General features: G+C 39.9%; 1 protein-coding gene and 1 non-coding gene across 2 annotated transcripts in view; both read left to right on the top strand.

The window, feature by feature from the left end:
• POLD3 (DNA polymerase delta 3, accessory subunit) overlaps nucleotides 1-7,544 on the top strand; it is a 46,737-nt gene that overhangs the window by 1,903 nt on the left and 37,290 nt on the right. The gene's annotated exons all lie outside the window — the stretch shown is intronic.
• Nucleotides 3,902-4,035, top strand: LOC122150012. The gene has a single exon (XR_006163441.1). It is a non-coding gene; the product is annotated as a small nucleolar RNA SNORA70 (small nucleolar RNA).

Raw genomic sequence — 7,544 nt, 5'->3', positions numbered from 1 at the left:
CCAGCCTTCTGGTGAGCAGTCAAGTGCCTTAGGCACTATGCTACCAGAGCTCCTTAGCCCTAGGCAACCACTAATCTACTCTCTGTCTTTATAGATTTGCTTATTCTGGACATTTCATGTAAATAGAATCAAAGAATATATAGTCTTTTGTATTTGGCTTCTTTCACATAGTGTGTTTTCAGGATTTATCCATGCACGTACTTAGCTTATCCAAGCAAAGTACGAATGCTTCATTCTTTATTATGCTGAATATTCCTCCGTTATATGGATACGTCACATTTGTGTTCATCAGTTGATGATATTTGGGTTGTTTCTACATTGTGGCTATTATGTTATAAAAATTCATATACAAGTTTTTGAGTTGATATATGTTTTCATTTCTCTTGGGTATATACCTAGAATTGAAATTGATCAGTCTGGCAAACAAAAATCACTGCTAAGAAAACCCTTATGGAGCAATTCTCAGTAACACATGGGGTTGCTACTCCAGGGCAATGAGTTTGTTGTGGTAATTCTTTGCAGCATTTTGAGGAACTGGCAAATTGTTTTCCAGAGTGACTACCATTTTATATTCCTACCAGCAAAGAATGATGATTCTAATTTCTCCATGTCCTTGTTAGCCCTTTTTATTGTGTCTTTTATTTTAGTCATGCTAATGGATTAGATTTGCATATTCCTGATGACTAATAATGTTGAGCATCTTTTCTTATGCTGTTGGCAGCATGTGTGTCTCCTTTGGGGGAATACCTGTTCAAATCCTTTGCCCGTTTTTCAATTAGGCTGTCTTTTTTTTTAATGTTATCTTTTTGTTGAGTTTTAAGAGTTCATTATATATTCTGATCAAAGTTCATTATCAGATACTAGATTTGCAAATATTTTCTCCTTTTTTATGAGTCGTCTTTGTATTTTCCTGATGGTATCCTTTGAAGTATAGAAGTTTTTATTGTTGGTAAAGTCCAGTGTATTTTTTGTTTGTTATTTATGCTTTTGATGTAGTATCTGTAAAGATCTTGCTTAACTCAAGGTTATGAAGATTTAGTTACTTCTGTGTTTTCTTCTAAGAGAGTTACAGTTTTAGTTCCTATAGTTCTACTGAAGGAGCTCTGGTGGTGCAGTGGTTAAAGCTTTTGGCACCTAACCAGAAGGTCAGTGATTTGAATCTACGACCTACTGTATGACAGAAAGATGAGGCAGTCTGCTTCTCTAAAGATTTACAGCCTTGGAAACCCTATAGGGCAGGTCTGCTCTGTCCTGTGGGGTCACTATGAGTAGAAATTGACTCGACAGCAATGATTTCGGAGTTCATTTTTGTGAATGGTGTAAGGAAAAGGTCCAGCTTTGTTATTTTGTATGTAGATATCAAGTTCTCCTACCAGCTCATAATTCTTATTCTTGTCTAACATTGTCTTGCTTATTGTATCTTACCCATTAGAATATAAGCTTTTTGAAGGCAAGGAACATATCTGTCAAGCTTATCACTGTTCTAATTAGTATTACTATGTAATAATTATCCCAGAATTTAGCAGCTTAAAACAACCATTTTATTATGCTCATAGATTCTTTTTGTCTAGAATTCAGATAGGGTTCAGTGAGACTTCTTGTTCTGCTCCATGATGTCCCAGGCATCCACAGATATCTTTATCTCTGTCTCTAGCAATTGTTGCTGGGCATTGGTTGGGACTTTGTCTGGAGCTGTTGACTGAGGTACTTCCATGTGGTCTCTCTGTATGGCCTGGGTTTCCTCACAGCATGGTGTCTCAGGATAGTCAGACTACTTACACAGTAGCTCAGGACTCCAAAAGCTACCACGCCAGCAACAAGGCAGAGGCCAATTGCCTTTTCTTACTAGCCTCAGAAGTCAAGCAGTGTCATATCAGCTCATTCTTTTGGTAAAAATGAATCACTAGCCCTCCCAGATTCAAGAGGGTGAGGTGGACTCCACCTCTCCACAGGAGGATATAGAAGAGATATAGGATGGGAGATGTTTTTGCAACCATCTTTGGAAAATATAGTATGCCACGTCATTATATCTTTGGTGTCTGGTACATAATGTTGTTGTTGTTAGATACCATCGAGTTGGCTCTGACTCATAGTAACCCTATGTACAAACAGAACAAAATATTACCCGGTTGTACGCCATGCTCACAATCCTTGTTATACTTGAGCCCATCATTGCAGCCACTGTGTCAAGCCATGTTGTTTAGAGTCTTCCCCTTTTTATGTACCAGTGATATATTATTAGTACATAATAGATGCCAGTAAATATTTGTTGAATGAATACTAAGCATTATGGTAGGTGCTTTCACAAACATTTATCTCTCATAATCTTTATAAGAATCCATTGTGATCGGTTTTATTGACCTCTTAAAATAGATCAGAAGACAGAGAATTACAGCTTCTCCTCTTATCTTCTTTTTCATTGCCTGTATTGGAAGCATTTATATTATCTCTGTGGGCCCTGAGGGACATTAACTGAATATGATTGTTAATGATTTACTTGGCCTCATTCAAGAAGTATTTTTTGAGTTCTTACTATGTTTTTAACTGTTATTTTAGGCTCTTTTAAAACAGTAAACCTGACAGACAATGTCCCTGCCTTTATTGGTTTAGGCAAGGTAGTTTTAGGTTATAATAAATACTGTGAAGGAATTAAATTGAACAGTGTGAGAGAGAGACTCGATAGGTGAGGGAAGGCAGTGTGGACTATATGCTATACTCATCCTGGAGAAAAATTAGGAGTAGAGCTTATCAGGAGGGAAAATTAATGAATGAAAGTGAAAGATACTGTTACTCATATATATAGGAAGTGCATCTTGTAAGAAGTCATGTTTTATATGTATTTAAGAATTGTTTTGTGTATTTTGGTAAAAATAGAAGTTTTGACGTAATTGAATTAGATGAACATGTTTTAGAGACTCAAGAAATGTACAGAAATTATTTTTAAAAAGAGTGTGCAGTTTTGACCTTGTTAATATGAGAGAAAGAACTGGGGTTGATATGGGGTGTTAAGTACAAAGAGAAAAATGGCAAGAGTATGAATTATGGCTAAAAGGCAATGCATTCAACTAGCAAGTTTAAGAGCATGCTGGGCATGGTACCTGCCAATTACTTCTTTTACTAACATGATCCTAACTAGCATCGATAAACCAAAATGTTCTTGAATCTGTGTTACCTTTTCTATCCTTCCAATGTAGTTGATGCATAGAAGGAAGACTTAAGGAGAGCAAGGTAGGGGAATCAATAAAATGCTAAACAGTGCACATTTTTGCCTTGAAGTAATAGGGATGGCAGATATGTAAACTAAGTAGTTAAAGTATACTCAGTATTATAAGAAATACGGGGTACATTCTCTTGGAACTTGGAAATATGGCTGGCTGATTGACTTAGTGGTTTTAGGAAAGGCTTCACATAGGAGATGAGAACTGAGCTGCTGTCTAGGTGAAGAGTGGATGATGGACAAGGCCTGAGAAGAGCATTTCTGGTAAAGGGAGGGGCATATACAAAGGGGCAAGAGGAAGTGCAGAATGTTTCATAAGGCTGAAAAAAGTATGGCTGTGGAGGAGAATGGTAAGAGATACAGCTAGAAAGATATACTGGGGCCAGAACAAGAAGGCTTTTTTATGTCATTTTAGGTATTTTGGAGTTTATCCTGAGATGATGGGGAGTTATGAAAAATTTTTGAACAGAATTATACTCTAGACAATAATATCCAACTGCATTTTCAGTATCACTTAATGACCAATGGATATCTCGAAATTAACATGCCCAAAAACCTAACTCCTGATTTCTTCTGCTTTTTCCTCATCTCAGTTTAGTCCAATCATTCTTGATTTCTTTCTCATATACCCCACCATCAATCTATCAGTAAATCCTGTTTTTCTTCCTTTAAAATAAACCCATTCTGCAGCCAATTAAACTGACCATTCTCCTTCTCTATAGGGGCTAGTGTACAGTGGCTGCGAACAGCAGCCTCCTCAGTGGTGTGCACAGCCTGTTGGTACATATGGGTTGCCCTTAGGGACCTTGGAGACAGCTTTTTCTTCTCTGTCATGCCTCTGGCCTCACTAATCTCTGCTGCCCCTAACTTAGGCTCCAGATGGGTATACAAGGTGCCTTTGGAAACCCCAGGGTACAGTGGCCAGGGTCCACATTGGCCAAGTCATTCATGTCCGTCCTCACCGAGCTTCAAAACAAGGAGCATGTGATCAAGGCCCTCCACAGGACCAAGTTCAAGTTCCCTGGGCGCCAGAAGATCCACATCTCTGAGAAGGGGGCTTTACTAAGTTTAATTCTACTGAGTTTGACGACATGGTGGCTGAGAAGCGCCTCATCCCAGATGGTTATGGAGTGAAATACATCCCCAGTCGTGGCCCCTTGGACAAGTGGTGGGCCCTACATTCATGAAGGGCTTGGGAGCACTGTCCTACATGGCCTGTGCCCACCAATAAATTGAACCTCCTCTGAAGAAAAAAATAGACCCGGAATTTACCCACTACTTACTACCTTCACTGCTATTGCCCTAGTATAAACCACCATCATCTCTAACCTGCATTACTCCAGTAGCCTTCTAACTGATACCCTTGCTTTTTCCTTTGTTCCTCTTACATTCTCCCCACAGCAGTCAGGGATCCTTCTAAAAGGTAGATGAGATCATGATATTCTTTTGCTCTAAAGCCTTCTAACATCTTCCTTTCTTAATCAGATTCCTTACAGTGGCCACAGAGCCTTCATGTCTGGCCTTCTGAGCTTTCCCCAGTCATTCTCCTTCCTTACTCCACACTGGGTTCCATTCTGTCACTTGGATCTTGTTTACATTCTTGCCTCAGAACCTTTGCATTTGCTGTTTTCTATCCCAGGAACATTTTCCCCCAAGATACTCACATTTGTGGTTCCCTCCCTTCCTGCACTTGAGGCCTTCTCTAATCTAGCAAAACTTCTCAGGCGCTCTCTATCCTCCTTATCTAATTTAGTTTGGTAAGGCATCATAACAGCAAAAAAAATTCACTGCCATCTAGTCGATTCCAGCTCATAGTGACCCCCTCCTTGGGTTTCCAAGGAGGTATCTCTACAGAAGTAGATTGCCCAGTTGTCCTTCTGAGGAGTGGCATTATAGATTTGCTTTTTTATTTGCTTATTGTTTGTCTTTTCTAGAATGTAAGTTATAAAAGGGTAGGAACTTTGACTGTTTGCTTACTGCTCTACCCCCAAGCTCTAGAACATAAAGTAGGTACTCAGTAACTTTTTGTTGACTGGATGACTTGATTTGCATTTTAAAAACTTTACTGTGGCAGCTTTCTGGATAGTGAATTGGGGAGGCAGGAGAATTGGCACTTGGATTAAAGTGGTCTAGTCAAGTGATTTGGCAAGGACACTCAGGAATTCCTTGAGAGGGAGAATTGAGAGATTTGGCAACTCACTGGATAGGCAGAAGGGAAGGATAATGACTCCCAGATTTCTGGCCTGCGTGCGTTGAGCAGATGATGTTGATGAGGGTAGAGGCTATAGGGATGAATGAAAAAACCCAAGGAGAATATGTCAGAGGGTGACCAATAGCCCTGGTTTGTTCAGGACTGCCCTGGTTTTAGCACTGAGAAGTCCCATGTCTTACGAATCTCTCAGATCTGAGCAAACCGAGATGGTTGGTCACTCATATCCAGAGTGAAAAGATAGTTGAAGACAGAGCACCAAAGGGAGGAAGTAGATACAGATGTGCAGGAAATGGAGAAGAGGTAGTTTGAGGGGTGGAGGAGACGCAGTAGGGCATGGTTTTTGGAAGCTAAGAGGGGCATGTTTAAAGTAGAGAGTGATCAGTAGAGCAAGTTGAGTTTCTCTTAGAATTTTTGAGTTTCTAGCTGTCTTTGGCAGAAGTATGACATGTTATAAAGGCTCAGTGAACGTTTCTTGAAATAAAAACAGTAAGTCTCTAATTTTTTGGGAGAATGGGTTTTAAACTAAGTTACTGAGCAGAAGGAAGCCAACTTCTGATACATGTGGGATCACAGAAATAAAAATTAAGTTGGCAATGTTTGGAAAAGCAAAATTATTTCTGCATTGAGTGTTTGGCTATCTTAGGTTAATGAATACTCTGAATACTGGGCAGTGTGAGTAAGCTGTTACATTCTGTAGTTCGGAAACAAATTGAATCTGCATGATCATAAAATAGGAATTTCAGACCTGGAAGGGACATTGGTGATCCTCTACACCGTATTCTTAATGTTTTGGAGTAATAAACACTTCTTTGAGAATCTATTGAAAACACTGAACCATCTCTCCCAGCAGAAAAAGCACACACACATTTTGCTTACACTTTTAGGAATCGGGGTGGGGTGGTTAGATATGGGCATGTAGCTCCTAGGTTAAGCAAATCACTAATCTAGTACAGCCTCCCCATGTTATACCTCACTATAGTATCAAAACCAAAACCCACTGCTGTTGAGTCCTCCTAAGAGGCCCAGAAAATTAAAACATGTCCAGGATGACACAGCTAGATAGTGACTGAACTTACTCTTGAGTCAGTGGTCTATCATTATATCACACTGCCACTGTTTCAATGTAGGTTTAATCCCTCTTGAGCTGTTATTAGACTTACTTTCTTTCAAATACTTACTGAGTCACTGTGCTAACTCAGTAAAAATTGACCATAATCCCTATGTCCCATTTGAAGCCCTTCTTTTTAACTCCCTGCCTGTAGACTGATCCCTATGTATCAAAAATTTTGTCATTTACAAATATTATATTAGTCCGTTATTGTAAAAGTCAAGGAAAGGTTTATCTATGGAAGGAAATTTTCTTTGTTGGTTACCAAGGGTAGGAGGGGAGGGGAGGGAATGCTGTTAGATAGATAGAGATAAGTATTGATTTGGGTGAAGAGAAGGGCAGTGTACCAAATGTGAGTGACCAGTATGGTAGCATTGAGGAAGAGAAAGACATAGAGAGGTACATGGCAGGTACAGACAACAAAGATGAACCCTTTTGCACATACAGTACTGCGTTGTCAGTGAAGGCAAACATGGATAGATGGGTGGACAGGCTGAACTATTAGGTATGTCTATGAAGTGGGGAGTGTATCTAAGAACATGTATAGGGTTGGCAGACAATGGTCCTGTAAGTTTACGTGAATGATCAGAATTCCCAGGTGTATAGTAGAGCTGACAAGGGGCAAGGTTGTAGTCACTGCTTGGTCACAGCCAGCTACCCAGAAGGACCAAGTAGTTGAACCTGTGGGCTCAGGACCATAGTCGCAGGGGACATCAAGCTCAATTGGCATAACGTACTATATAAAACATTGTTCTACCTCTTACTTTGGCGAGTAGCGACTGGGATCTTAAAAGCTTGCAAGCTGCCATCTATATGCAACGATGGGTCTCTCCTCGTCCAGAGCAAAGTAGAATGAAGAAAACCAAAAATTCATGGAAACAATTAGTCCTAGCAATTGGTACACCATCCAGATCTGCAGCCTATATGACTATGAGACCAGAAGAACTAGAAGGTGCCCGGCTACTACTGTCATCCGCTTGAAAGGGGGATCTGTGTAGGACATCCTT

Source organism: Orycteropus afer, unplaced genomic scaffold (genome assembly GCF_000298275.1).
Source record: "Orycteropus afer afer isolate SDZICR_OR568_19922 unplaced genomic scaffold, OryAfe1.0 scaffold00074, whole genome shotgun sequence".
Lineage (NCBI taxonomy): Eukaryota > Metazoa > Chordata > Mammalia > Tubulidentata > Orycteropodidae > Orycteropus > Orycteropus afer.
The sequence above is the reverse complement of the archived record's forward strand: the minus strand, read 5'-3'. Positions and strand labels throughout refer to the sequence as shown.